Source organism: Microplitis mediator, chromosome 9, assembly GCF_029852145.1.
Source record: "Microplitis mediator isolate UGA2020A chromosome 9, iyMicMedi2.1, whole genome shotgun sequence".
Lineage (NCBI taxonomy): Eukaryota > Metazoa > Arthropoda > Insecta > Hymenoptera > Braconidae > Microplitis > Microplitis mediator.
Window position 1 is genome coordinate 17,336,143 of NC_079977.1, and position 14,819 is coordinate 17,350,961.

The following is a 14,819-nucleotide window of genomic DNA, read 5'->3' on the forward strand; positions in this document are numbered from 1 at the left end:
GCCAAGTATCATAACTATGATTTTTAAAAATTAAAACAACACAAGATACGACTAGGCAATTTTAATTTTTTTACTAAAATAAAATTTTGTTTTAAATAAAAATATTATAGAAAGAGATAAATTAAATAGGCTGAAAATGAGTTGCTGGTAATGAGTGTCTGGCAACACTGCAAAGAAAATCTGATCAAATTTAACGGGTTCTCCAAATTTCTCAGGTTTTCCAACAAAAAAAATTATTTTTTTTATGTATAAAATTTCGTAAATATAATTATCATTTATTTGTTGATACTCAAAAGTATAGTAGGAGAACTCATAAAATTTCAGAAGACTAGGAAATTTATTTTCCTCTTAGATAATCTTTTTAATAAAAATTGCAACCCTGCGCTCATAGTGCGGGACGAAGGGTAAAAATATGTGCTTGGCTGCATCACTCTAATAGTTACTCAATACTAAGAATTTAAGACATTAAATAACCTCAAAATACGTATAAAAAGTTTCGAGGCGATCGGTTTAAAATTGTGGCTATAATCAAAGTTAAAACCTGCATAAAATTAGTTTTTATAATATTTTGTAAATGTTCAAAACCATTTATCTATTAGAAAAAATGGTCAAATTAATGAGCTGTATAGTCAAAATTGTAGGCAATCGCAATTGTATCATGTATGAGTAGTCAGTGGTGAGCGCGATAGATTTTAAATCTAAAGGACCCAGGATCAAGCCCAGCCAACGCCGCGAATTTTCATCAAAGAAAAAAAATAATGACCTACTTCAGAGACTAATAGAATACATGAGACATCTGATTGTCATGATTTTTATTCTTTATTATTATATCAAATTTTTCCTTAAATATAGCACTATATATCGTCATATATGGCCATAAATGAATATTTATGCTCAAATTTTTAAATTGGCAATATACGACCATATATATGTTTAGGTTTCCACTATATTTAAATAGTGTATTACCGTACGATGGACGGTGTGGCTCAATAAGTTATAGATCAAATTGAATGGAATATAGTATAGTGTCGGATAGCTCAACTGGTAGAGCACTCGGCGCGATACCGAATTGGTCTGGGTTCGATTCCCAGTTCGGGCTATCTATATTTTTCTCAATTTATCTATAAATTGTCTTATTGAGAAGGTTATTTGCATGTTTGCATGTTTAGGTTTTCACTATATATAAATAAACATATATATTAGGGTGATCCAAAAAATAACAAATTTTTTTTTTTCTCGGAAACAGGTTCAAAAGTTCCATTTAGATAAAAAAAGACGCCAGTGAAAATTAGAGCTCTTAATATTAACATTAAGAGGTTCCTCATCCCCCTTTTCTATTTTACATAAGAATAACATGGAAAAAAATTTTTTTTCGTCTTCTGATTTTTATAAGTAGCTAACGATGCGTCATATAGGAATAATTGGCAGGCATATTTGTGTAGGAATTCAATGCTCTCCAATAAAAGATTCTGATCATTTTTTGAGGAATCTATTTGTTCAAAAGTTATTTGAGGTTGAAGTCGAATTCATATTAAATTTTGAGATTTTCTTACTTTTCCGGCGAAACTATCAGACCTATTACAAAATATCATTGGACGTTTTTTGTAGACGATTTTATTATCTAAAAGTTATTTCCAATAAAGTTTTTTCGAATTCTGCATTGTTTTCTAGTTATTTTTATTTTAATGTCAAGCTCATAAAATCGATCAGAAGACTATTTTTTTAATGAACTTAAGTTTTTTTTTTATATAGAGAAACTGAAAAATATAAAGAAACTGAGAAAAATATAGAAAAACTTGAATTAAGAAAGTTAAAGAAATCAAAAGTCTGGAGTATTAAGTCTCCGTTTTTCGTTCTCGACATGACGAAAGATCCACTTTGTATCAATGCTCAAATCATACTAGGACTGCTGTGGGAATAAAATTTATTATCTGCATATTATTTGTGTTATAACAATGACACTCTAAATATGAATTAGTGATTTTTCACTAATTTCAAGTGTATATTCACTAATTGTCAATGCTACAATCGTATCACGCAGAATTAGTGAATATTCACTAAATGAATATGTGAATATTGGAATTCACTGATTTGATAAGTGATGTAACGAGGTTTAAGGTACCTCATTATCATACCATGATAGTAGACGGTTACCGAGTGTATTTACCATATGTTATCTGGTTTACCTGCTAACGTATTAATTAATTATTATTATTATTTCATAATCCCTCTCCATTTGTGTTTAAAATGGAAGGGGTGCGCACCACGTCGGCGCGTAAGCACCGACGTGAATCTATAAAAAGGCCTGCGCGCCAATTATCATCAGCTTTTCTTATATACTCTTCGATATGTCTTTATAATAAACTTAGTTTACATTTTAACCCTTTTTTTAATTTTAAAACTTTACCTGCTAGTAGTTTCTAAGCATTACTATTAGATAAGTCTAGCCCATAGCTTTTACTATGGACGACGGAAACCCCGTACGAATATACCTTGGTCTATCCTGTGTGATTATACACCTCCTAGCCTGTATAATTTCCTTACAGAAGACGAAAACCTCGTGGGGATACACTTTTACGTATCCTCGTATGACTTTATCATACACCATTGCCTGTGTCCTTTCCTCACAGAAGACGGAAACCCCGTGGGGATATACTTTTACATATCCTCGTATGAGTTATTCATACACCCTAGCCTGTATCCTTTCCTTACAGAAGACGGCAACCCCGTAGAGGTACTCCTTGGCGTATCCTCGTGTGAATTACTCACAATTCCTAGCCTGCAGCATTTTCCTGTAGAAGACGGCAACCCCGTAGAGGTGTGCCTTGCGCAGCCTCGTACGACCTTGGTCGTACACCATAGCCTATAGCATTCCCTATAGAAGACGGCAACCCCGTAATCCACCTTCTTGTGGTTTTTAACCGACAATTGTGATGCTTAGATCACAATTGTCTCTTTTAACTATTACCTGCTATTTTCTACCTGCATCATTTAACCAGCAACTTATAGGTAAGTATAACAATTCTATTATTATTATAACTTTTTCAACCTCTTGTGCTTATCACTCTTTGGCTTGCTACGCAAATACCTGTAGTCTATTTTTTATATAGTTTATCATGCCCCACGACTCCCGATCCTTTATATGCACTTGGCATATATAAATTCAAGGCCAACCGGTCGTCTGGTCCTTACGAACCGGGTAACACCAGGATCAGTTACCAAATAATTAGCCCACTGGCTAAAAGGGACACGGGCTTATTTCTTACGAAAGTCAGAAATAGGTAACGGACGGTTGATTTACCCACTATTAAAGGGGGTGGACCTCAACATCGTTTCAGTGAATATGAGAATCTACTAAATTGAAAAGTGAATATGGGAATCCACTGATTTCGTCGGTGAAAAAAAATATTATATTGCGAAAAAAAATACAAGACACTTGTAATTAAATCCGAAATGTGATGAATGTATTAGAATCATTACTTAGAGGAAGTATACATGAATTTGATTGATGAAATAATCCCGGTGACTGCTGGGCTCGAACCTGCATCCTTCCGATTGAAAGTCTTTGATGCTATCCACTGCGCTGGCCTACGCATGTGATCGCGTGAGTGCACGGAGAAAAAAATATTGTTCCTAGAACGATCTGAAGTATAGCAACTCGTAGATCGTTACCACAACAATATGTATACTTATGGTAACAATACTGTATCGTCCCTGTAACTATCTATTAGATAGCTGTGAACCCTATACGACTTTCCGTAGTCGCCACGTCACACGGTACCACCTAACCTATTTAAGCACCCATTTTTGCGTGTATTTTGTGTATCGGGTATAAATGTTGCTAGCAGACGCTTAATAAAAAAATTATTTTATTTAATCAAAATTATTTATTGATCATTTATTTATTAATGATAAAGATTTTTAAAGGTCTCATATCGTTTGCAACGCACGTGACGTCAGATAGGGCTCAGAACGATACGGTTTAGCTGTCAGAACGAGACGGTATAGATCTCAGAGCTATCTACCGTATTGTTCTCAGAACGATACAGTAGATCGTTGCAGTAACAATCTAGTAGATAACTTTTTCGTATTGTTACTGTAACTATACAGTATACTTCTCAGAACAACATTTTTTTCTCCGTGTGTAAATAGTTTATTCGTTATGATACCAAACAATAACTGATGACGAAATAAACAATCCGTGATGTTATGATTGACGTACTCTTCATATAAATATATTATTGTTCTGTACTTCTATTTTTTTTTATTTTGAAAGTTTTTTATTAAAATTTTTAAAAATAGCACCATACTTATTAATTATATTTATATCTAGTAAAATATTTAATTATTTGCTAGTTAAAGTTACTAGTGAAATTGTGAAATTCACAAATCAAGAAGTGAATAACAGTTTCACTTGTAGAAATTATGAAAATATCGCTAGTTCAGTAGTGAAAATCACTAATTTGCTAGTGAAAATTATAGCACTAAATTTATTAGTGAGAATTCACTAATTTGTTATTTAAATACACTGATTATGAAGTGAATACTGCTTCACTATCGTAATTAATGAAATTTCCACTAATTCATGTTTAGAGAGTACATATTGAGATCTTACAACATTTATTGCATCTTATCAATAATTAGTCGATAATTTAAATAAGAAAATCAATGTATTACATACTTATTAAATTATCTATTTAGATTATAAGAAAGTTGGAATAAATAGATAAATAAATCATTTTATTGTATTCGAAAAAATATAAACCTAGTTTGAGTGGTTTTGGAATGTTTCCTGTCACCCGATACCTAATACCTAAATAACATGCATAAAAATCATGAGTAGACCCTTTTTTAGTTTGAATCCATTGAGATTCTGAAAAAAATGATTCCCATTGGGTCAGAGGGGCGGGAGGATAAGTAGTTAGCAGCATATGCTAGTTGTAATAGGTGGAAGGTGCTGAAAGGTCGAACTACTAAGCCATTCGATGTTTTCAATTACTAACAGAAAAGTCCGATGTTGACGGATATATTTGACGTTAACTTTACAGGGAACTGTCGTTAAACAATTGCAGCTCTGTCTTATAAAAATTAATTAATCAGGTTATGATATTTAGCAGTACAAAATTACCACAATTGTTAACAAACAATTTTATTGTTTCTACAAGATAATACTATAAACAATATAGGCTCACTTGACTTAAATTATAAATCGATTTCTAATAGTGTATATTAAAATCATTAACAATCAACACGACAAAAAAAAGACAAATCCTACCAAAAACAGATTCTCTGTATAAAATCGCGCCAACTACACATTTAAAATTTTTTACAATTAAGAAAAGATTCTTTTTACAAAAGAAATAAATCAAATCAAAAAATACCTAGTATAATTCAAAATCATGAAGAACGTTTTCATAGAATTGAAAAAAAAAAAATTTCAATGTCCTTGGTGTGCCTAGAAACTGGAAAAAAAAGAAAATTCAATTTTATTAGAAAACAATTTATGTGCAAAATCAATTCTAGAAATTAATTTTACTTGAATAAATTTGGTAATGCACACCAAGTACATTGAAAATTTTTTTTTTCAATTGTTTTTTCATTTCTATGAAACCGTTTTTCATGATTTTGAATTATATTAGGTATTTGGTATTTTTTCGATTTGATTTATTTTTTTTGTAAAAAGAATCTTTTCTTGATTGTAAGAAATTTTAAATGTGTACTTGGCGCGATTTTATACAGAGAATCTGTTTTTGGTAGAATATAATATTTCTCTGTCATATGTTATATGAAGATAGAATATTTCTCTATTGACACACGCGCTCTCAATCTACTATTAATTAATTGAATGTTAAATTTAAGAAAAAATTTTTTTTTTATACTTTAACTATTTTAAAATATTATTTACTGATTAAATTTTTCTACTTGTTCGAATAGAAGTTAAGACACTTTCAAAACATGATCATCTAATACTTCAAATTTCAAAAATCGATAATAATGTACCATTCAATTTAGTTAGTTAAAATTTTTTTATATTTATAAGAATAAATAAAAAAATCATTTATTTTGAAGATTAGATATTTTTTTTTTGAGAACTTTTAATTCGTAAAAACTAGATTCTAAAGAGTATCTAGTAAAGTTCGGTTTGGGTGAGGCTCTAGTGATCGGTAAAATTCCTATTTTACCGATCACTAGATCTTCATCCCACGCCTAACGGCCAGAGACCTCCGATCAAGCTCAACGCGTGGCTAAGCGGTCACCCAGCCAAGTTGCGACCATGCTCGATGCTGCTTAACTTCGGTGATCACCCGAGCCACACGAGAACCGATCGGCTGTCTCTGCCGCATTTATACCTTTAATATTTTATTTTAATTAATGAAGAAGTATAAAAAAAAAAATTTTTGTTGTGATACAGTAAAAAAAATTGCCTTTGAATGAATTAAAAAAAGTCATTATATCATTACGTACCTTACGTATCATTTTATTAAAATTTTTCAAGTAACCAAAAACTGGCACTTAAATGTCCACAAATGGTACTTTTACCCTATATGAATTATAAAATAAAATTTAAATTAGATATTTAAAATAATAGGGATCAATGTCCAATAGAGTAAATTAATTATGCTTTAATTATAATTATTATTTAAAATATTGGAACTAGTAAAACATAAACTATATAATAGTTATTGGCGCAACATGTAGGGTAAGTCATAATGTGTCAGCGCGATGCTTTTAGCAAGAGTCGCAGGTGCGCAGGCTTGAGCGAAGCGACATAAACAGCATCGATACTTGGGCTGTGGCACCCAGTTACATTGACTCTTGGGTATAGTAGTCCCAACGAAAACGTCGTCCTAAAATGGATAGTGGGGGTATAGGAAAAACATGCTAGGTTATGGTAGTGGGGCGACGACTTTTTGGTAGGAACGACTATAATAGCTACTAGAGTTGATAAAGAAGATATTAAATTGTCAATTAATGAAAACCAGTTAAAAATTTTTTTTATATCGAGAGTTTTATTAATTGGAAAAATACATCTTTAAATTTTCAATGTATTGTTATAATTATTTTCCTCGCATGGTTAATAGCCAAAGTATTCCTCAAGAGTTACGCACGTACCTTGAAACCAATACGAATTACATACATTTCCTTCACAACAGCCATGACCTTGTGATGGATGGCACTAAAAAAAAATATATTTTAATGATTTTTTATTTTTCAGTAGAAATTATTGTCGTTTATCAAAAGGTATAATCAATCAATTGTTATTTTATCAACTGTCAAGCGACGTACTTATGGGGAATAAAATTCTCTAGAAAATCCAGTCCTTAGCTTTGAAAAGATAAAGTTGAAATTTAAAAAGTCATGGTACTTTAAAGTTTAATATTTTGTCCGAAAATATCTTTGGAACGAATCAACTGATTCGAACACAATCGAAAGGTTTCACCAGGACTTAAATTGGATTAGATTTTGAAGTCGATCGGTTAAGTAGTTTACAAGTCTTACGAAATATTAAAATAAAGAAAATTTCTTCTTTAATTTTTGTTGCATAACCCGTAAATCGCTCGACCGATTTATTTCTGAGTTTGATTGGATCTAAGTCTCAACAAGCTTTTTCGATTTGTCACAAAGCATGCACGTGCAAATCGGTTTATTTGTGTCGCAGATATCGCCGGACAAACATTACTTTTGTTCAGCGAAATGAATATTTCTCGCATGAGAATATATGAAGCATTCTACGCCAAATCGGACGGTTTGAAAAATTTTAATTTTTGATTTCCTCAATTTCTTTTATTTTTTTGTACTCATCAAAAGACTCTTTTTCCGAGATGTTGAGGTTATTTTGATTACTGGTTCTAAAGATTTCGAATTTAAAAGAAAAAACCGCTTTTTGACGGTTTTTTGTTGATAACTTCTTAGGGAATCAATTCAAATCAAAATACTCACTGAATAAAAAGAAATCGCTTTTCCATGTACTTTTGGAATAAAAAATATAAAAAAATTATTTCAAGTATTTTAATACGTGTTTTTTGATTATTAAAATTTAAATTGCATCTTTTAAAGTGAGTGCATATTTTTTTTCTTCAAAATTTTTACAGTAAACTACTCCTCAAACCACAACTTATTAGGCCGGTCTGGTAGTGGGTTCTTGATGGCTACTATTTTTTTTTATTTTTGAAAATTAAAAAAAAATTTTTTTCTCTATTTTATCAAATTTTATATTATTAAAAAAGACTAATGATTATTTTTCTATACCACTTCCTGCAATAAATATTTTCTTGATTTGGATAAAAGTTTTGTAATTATTAACCATTTCCTACGCTTGTTATAATAAAAAATATACGTGAAGTTTTTCAAAATACGTTGAAAGAGAGAAACCAGTGATAAAATTTGATAAAATAGAGAAAAAAAATTTTTTAAAATAAAAAAAAATAGTAGCCATGGAAAACCCACGACCAGACCGGCCTAAAAAGTGGTTCGAGTAGTAGTTTACTGTAAAAAATTTTAAAGAGAATTAAAACATGCACTCACTTTCAAAAATGCAATTTAGATTTTAAAAATCAAAAAACACATATTAAAACACTTGGAATAATTTTTTTGTGACAGACACTTGAAATCTACGACATTTAGCGCCTATGGCCGGCCGCTAAAAATATTAGATAAGATACAGCTAGTAAAAAAGATACCTAATCGTTCTAATAGTGACGTCATCATCGGATCAAAAAAAAATTTTTTGGTTACATGTGCGATAGCAAACGACCAAAAAATATCGAAGTAACTTAACGAGCCATCTTGTGACAAAATTTATCATCATTTTAATTCGTCCACTTACCGACTTCTCTCTAATTTTCAACAAATACTCAAAACAATCTTACCAAATAAATAAACGCGGATTTATAACCTGCCATTGATAGGCACTAAATGTAGTACATTTCAAATATCTGTCATAAAAACAAATGTATTTATCTAGTACAATTGAGTCTAAGACGCTCGCACTCGATAGATAAACTACTATTATCTTTTTTTTTTCGAAAAGTACATGGAAAAACGATAGGTTTTTGTTCAGTGAGTTTTTTTGATTTGAACCATTCCCTATTAAGTTATCAGCAAAAAACCGTCAAAAAGCGGTTTTTTTTTCAAAATTCGATATCTTTTGAACCGGTTATTAAAAAAATCTCAACATGTCGGAAAAAGAGTCTTTTGATGGGTACAAAAAAATAAAAGAAATTGAGGAAATCAAAATTTAAAATTTTTCAAACCGTCCGATTTGGCGTGGAATGCCCCATATATATCTTGGCAAAATGGTATTGGCAGGGAGCGCGACGAAAACGACATCTGATGGCTACAAAAAATCATGCTCAAGAATTATAAAAAATATATAAAATCAGTGTAAAAAATAAAAATTCGTTATAAAATCAAAATATAAAAATTTATAATGATATAAATAAAAAAGTGTAATTGTATTTTTGATAGAGAAAATTAAATTGAATATATTTCGATAAAAAAATTAAGTATAAAAAATTTTAATAAATAAAAACACTATTATTTTAGAATAGAATAAGGTTAACCGATAAAATCAAAACAAATAATATATGACAATTACAATGGTAATGGTTTAAAAAATAGTAGAATAGTCAATTGAGTTATTTAACAAAATTGAAGAAAATAATTTTATTTTAATTAATGATAATTTGCTTGTAAATCGTAACTAAAAAAACATAATGTTTTTTTAACCTTCCGTTACACGCGCTTTCTCTAGTGTCTCACTCATATTCACGCCAACTCTATTAGCTTAAGTAGTGTTGTACAGGGAATCACCGTATAGCGCGAGTAACGAAGGGTTAAAAAATAATTTTTAGGTAATGATAAAAATCATTATCCAAACCGGATTTGAATCAATAAATTATAAAATATTATTTTAACCTCAAGCGATGAGCAAAGGCAAACATTAACGACACAATAACTATTATGAACTATTTTTAAACTTAATTTCCATGTGTTTATATTCAAAGAGAGCATGATTTAACGAAATTGTATCCACAGCGAGCGCTGCGATCGTTTCAGTTGTCCCCACCATATACTGGGCTCCCTGCCAATACATCCAGGTTATATATTTAATATTATCGTATATGTATATCCTATTTTGCCGGCATATATTCTCGGATATACATTTTTGCGTATGGGCATTTCGTCCAGCTGTTTTTTGAGCTCGATGAGCTGAACAGTTAACTAATATAATAATAATGTTTTCGAGCACTCCAAACTCAAAATCTGTGGGAAGTTTTGGGGTTGGCCCACAGGACCATTCATTGCTTAGATTTTTTTACTGTGTTATGGTAATTACTCACCCAACCGCCTGGACATGCTGCATCTGCACCAGCATGAGCACCAATCAATACGAAAATTGATAATAATAAAATTATTTTCGACATTTTTTTGATTTTATATTTTGAGCTGTAAAAAAAATAATTATTTTATTTTAATGTTGCAGCTAAACTATCGAAGATATGATAAAAAAGTACTGTAATTAATGTATAGAGCATAAAATTATCTATAAAAAATATTTGACTTTTTTTTCGTATATTCAATAGTATAAAAAATATAATTAAAAATATATAAGCAATTATAATTTATTACCGATCGTTGTTCTCGAAGTTTTGTAAGCTTTTGTGTAATCGATCTGCGGATCGCTAACTTTTATATGTTGAAAATAGTGACCTACGACATTTTCAATGATAATTATGTTGTTGTCATGATGTGGTTATAAAAAACTTTAATGTCGATAATAATGATTTTGATGAGTTCTTACGTTTCGGAATTTTTCACTTCTTTAACATCCCACTTTTATATAAATTCAAAAAAATCTATTCTTATCTATAGAAATCAATATCACAGAAATTATGAATCAAAACTCGGTGGAACATAAATGAAAGTTTACCCGACTATAAATTTTCAGGTGAGACCTATTGAGCCCTTATTGGTTTGCCCTATCGGAACCCCACATGGGGATGTCACGCAAAGACCTATCGGGCTCTTATTGAGCAGTCCCAGCTGGGTCCCAATAGGGAAATCCCAAAGACATCCCACTAAGGCATCGACGTTAAAAAAAATCGGTCTATCGGTTGATCCTGCGGGCCAGCCCTAAAACCCCGCCATTTTCGAGCTCCTTGAACTCGAAAACATTGTCGTGTATACATTTTCGAGCACGAAAATACCTTTGAGAGTCGTTGTTTTCGAAAAATCGGTCTTTCCGTTGACCCTGCGGGCCAGCCCCAAAACTTCCCGTTGTTTTCGAGCTCAAGAACTTAGAAAACATTATTGTGAATACATTTTAAAGCTCTTCGAGCTCGAAAATACGTTTGTGTGCTGTTGTTAAAAAAAAAAAAAACGTTTTTCACCTTTTTATCTCCAACGATATCTCTCAAACGAATAAACCGATTAAGACGGTTGAGGTGGCATTCGACGCGGCTTATAAAGCTCTAGAGCCCAGTCCATTTTGGAATCAATCCATCGAGCACATTAAAGGTTATCCAAAAAAAACATTTTTGAAAAAACTTTATTTTCGGAATATCTCTGAACGAGCCCGACCGATCAAGCTCAATTTTCTTTCAGCTCCAAGGTATTGACAAGCCGCGTCGAATGACACCTTAAAGTTCAAAATCGGTTCATCCGTTCAAAAGATACAGGTATTTACATACGTACGTACGTACGTACATACATACATACACTCGGACATCATCGTGAAATTAGTCAGAATAGCTTCCTAGGACCTCAAAACGTCGACATCTGATGAAAATTCGATTTTCGTAAATCGGACCGAAACCAATAACTTCCCGAATTTTTGAAAATTTACAATTTCCTTAGCGGGACATTAAAGAAACGTTCTTTACCATTTTTTCTCCAACGATAACGCTCAAACAAATTGACTGATCGAGGCGGTTAAGGTGACAATCGACGCATTTTATTGATTTGTCGAGCTGATTAGATTTTGTAATCAATCAATTCAATTTTTCTGTAGATATTCGAAAAAAAAAACATTTTTTACTATTTCTTTCATCAACGATCTCTTTTCAACGAATTAATCGATTGAGACGGTTAAGGTGGCCATCGACGCGTTTTATCAAGTTCTAAAGCTGATTAAATTTTGAAATTGATTTATCTATTCGTTTTTGAGAAATTTCAAAGAAACTAAAAAAAAATAATATATTACACACCTAGGGAAGTAAAGTAAGAAATGTCGGCCAACAATTACATGTGATCTGAGGCTTTCTTATTTACTTCCTAATGTGTGTATACTATTTTTCTCCTCAACGGAGGCGGAAAGCGCCAACTCCGTTTTGCACAGCGGCACGAAAGTTGACGCTTTCCGCCCGGAGGCGAGAAAAAATCTTTTTCAATTCTTTCGTTTACGGTTGCTCTTGAAGGAAAGAACCGATTTTGATGGTTGAGGTGGCATTCGACGCACCTTATGAAGTTATAGAGCTGATTATTTTAATTAATAAATATTTTAATTTTCCGATGAAAGTTATTTACAACTGACAATCAATATATCTTTTAGTTCGTTATCATTTGCAATCAACAACCGCGATTTCATAACTTTACTTATAAAAAGTAATTTAATTAAAAAATAAGTGTAGTAAATTTTTTAAGTCATTTTTAACAATAGTGGTAGAGCAAGCTAATTCAACTGGGTTCTCGATAAATAATCAATTGAATTTAATAAGTTTTTTTTTTTAAAATTATGTAATTATAATCAAAATCGTACGAAATTATTTTTTTTTCTCTCTAAATAATTGAAAATATCAATTTAATTGCTCTGTATATTTTATCAAACCGAGTGGTTGTAGTCCCTGGCGGTTTTGAATCACCCTGGAAACATGGAAGAATCACGGTGGATCCACGGCGGTTACACGGTGGGTTTTTTTCATTTTATCATCGTGATTCCACGTACACCGCGTAATCACCATGGATATACCGTGTTTCCACTCCCAGAGTGTTTCCAGGGTGATTCAAAACCACCAGGGTAGAATGAATAAGTAGATCCAGTTTAGGCCCAGCAATCAGAAGGACGGCAGTTCGCGCCCAGGTTCAAGCAGAATTTTCACCGAGTTTTTTTCACATCATTTACCTTACTTGAATAGTTTAGACGTTAATGGTAACAAACTGTATTAGATTAATAATAATAAAATTTTTTTTTAATTAAATTTATTTGCTTGCTTGGCCGATTGCTGGCTGCTGGTAATCGACCGACAGTCGAGCGCCATTAATGGGCCGAGGTAATCATTCCGGCTATTCCTGATTAAAATAAACGATTCAAAACGATTCCAATAATGGAAATTCTAATAAGCGATTAAAAAGTATTTGAAACGTTTTAAAATTGAGAAATCTAATACTCTTAAATCTACTTTAAAAGTTAAATTGCATTTAAAACGATTAGAAAAGTCTAATTGAATAGAATCGTTTTGAACCGACAAATAATAATTATCGTTTGTCGATTCAAATCTATTTAAAACAATTTAAAAAATTGAATCGTTTCGAATTGTTTTAAATCACCGTGGCGAGCCAGAAAATTAACTATTATTTGTCGATTCAAAAGTATTTGAAAAATTAAATCGTTTTCAATTTTTTTTAATCGTTTTTTATACGTCAATTCAAAACGATTCATTTTTATTTCCTCTTCAAAATCGATGTTGATTAAGTCGATTTAAAAGTATTCAAAAAGATTAAAAAAATTTTTTTTGAATCTTTTCGAATCGATCTTAATCGTTTCTTTCAATCAGGGATGAGCCGTTTATAGGCCAATAAAAATTGCCATTGCTGAGCCATTAATCGACATTCTTGGCCTAGTAATGGCCCGATCTAGGGCCGATTTCTAAACTTTGTATGGGCGGCCCCACTTAGGACCCAGTTGGGAAATACTGACCATAAATTATTTTATTTTTGTTTGGGATTTCCCGATTGGATTCTGATTGGGCCTTCATAAGGATTTCCCTATTGAGAATGCCCCATTTGGGCCTAATGAGGTCCAGATACATACGCTGGCCGATCCCAAAGTAATTTCTAGTCAGGGTTTCCCTTGAACCCTTGACTTTAGCTCGAGCCCAATAACGATTCTCAAAAATCAATTTTCCCAAAAATTGGCCTCTATCGATATAGATCTATATAGATCAATATTTTAGAAACTATAATTGATCGAAACTTGATCAACCCAAGATGAAAATTAATCCATGAACCTCAAGCTTTAACTTAGCCCATAATAACGGCTTTCAATCTTTATTTTCCTGGAAGTTATGATTTTTTAAGGTTTTCAGCTCCAAATTATAAAATTAAATTTCCCGAAAAAACTTTGTCTATGCTGGATCTATATAGAACGATATCTCAAAACACTGAGAGACAAATTAATTTGAGCCAAATAAGATTTATTTAGGGCAAATAAATCCCATATTTGAATGGACCCAATCAATATTCATTTAAGATAAAAAAATTCATTTTTTTTAGACAACGATATGGTTTATTCGAATGAAATAAAGATTTGTTTATAGATAAAAAATCTGTACTTGGATGATGGCATAAAATTCTATAACTATATTCTGTCGGACATTTACCGCTTTACAACAAAGGTTTCTTAAATTTTTTTGATAACTTCAACCGTTTAAGAGATATTTAAGCTCTAAGTTGAAAGAAAACTTTTACAAATCAACTAAAAATTTCGCTCTGGTGATATCAAATAGGAGACCTGCTTTGTAGAGCGGTAAATTTCCGTCAAAAAACTGTGAAGAAGCTAAGTATGTATTTCTTTGCTAAAGAGTTATAGAATTTTAAGG

General features: G+C 31.5%; 1 protein-coding gene and 1 long non-coding RNA gene across 2 annotated transcripts in view; one reads left to right on the plus strand and one right to left on the minus strand.

The window, feature by feature from the left end:
* LOC130674217 (uncharacterized) overlaps nucleotides 1–14,819 on the plus strand; it is a 161,749-nt gene that overhangs the window by 127,084 nt on the left and 19,846 nt on the right. The window lies entirely within an intron of this gene.
* Nucleotides 6,991–10,685, minus strand: LOC130675112 (uncharacterized). Its single transcript, XR_008991216.1, has 3 exons — nucleotides 10,633–10,685; nucleotides 10,344–10,449; nucleotides 6,991–7,177 (listed from the first exon to the last, which is right to left on the minus strand). It is a non-coding gene; the product is annotated as an uncharacterized LOC130675112 (long non-coding RNA).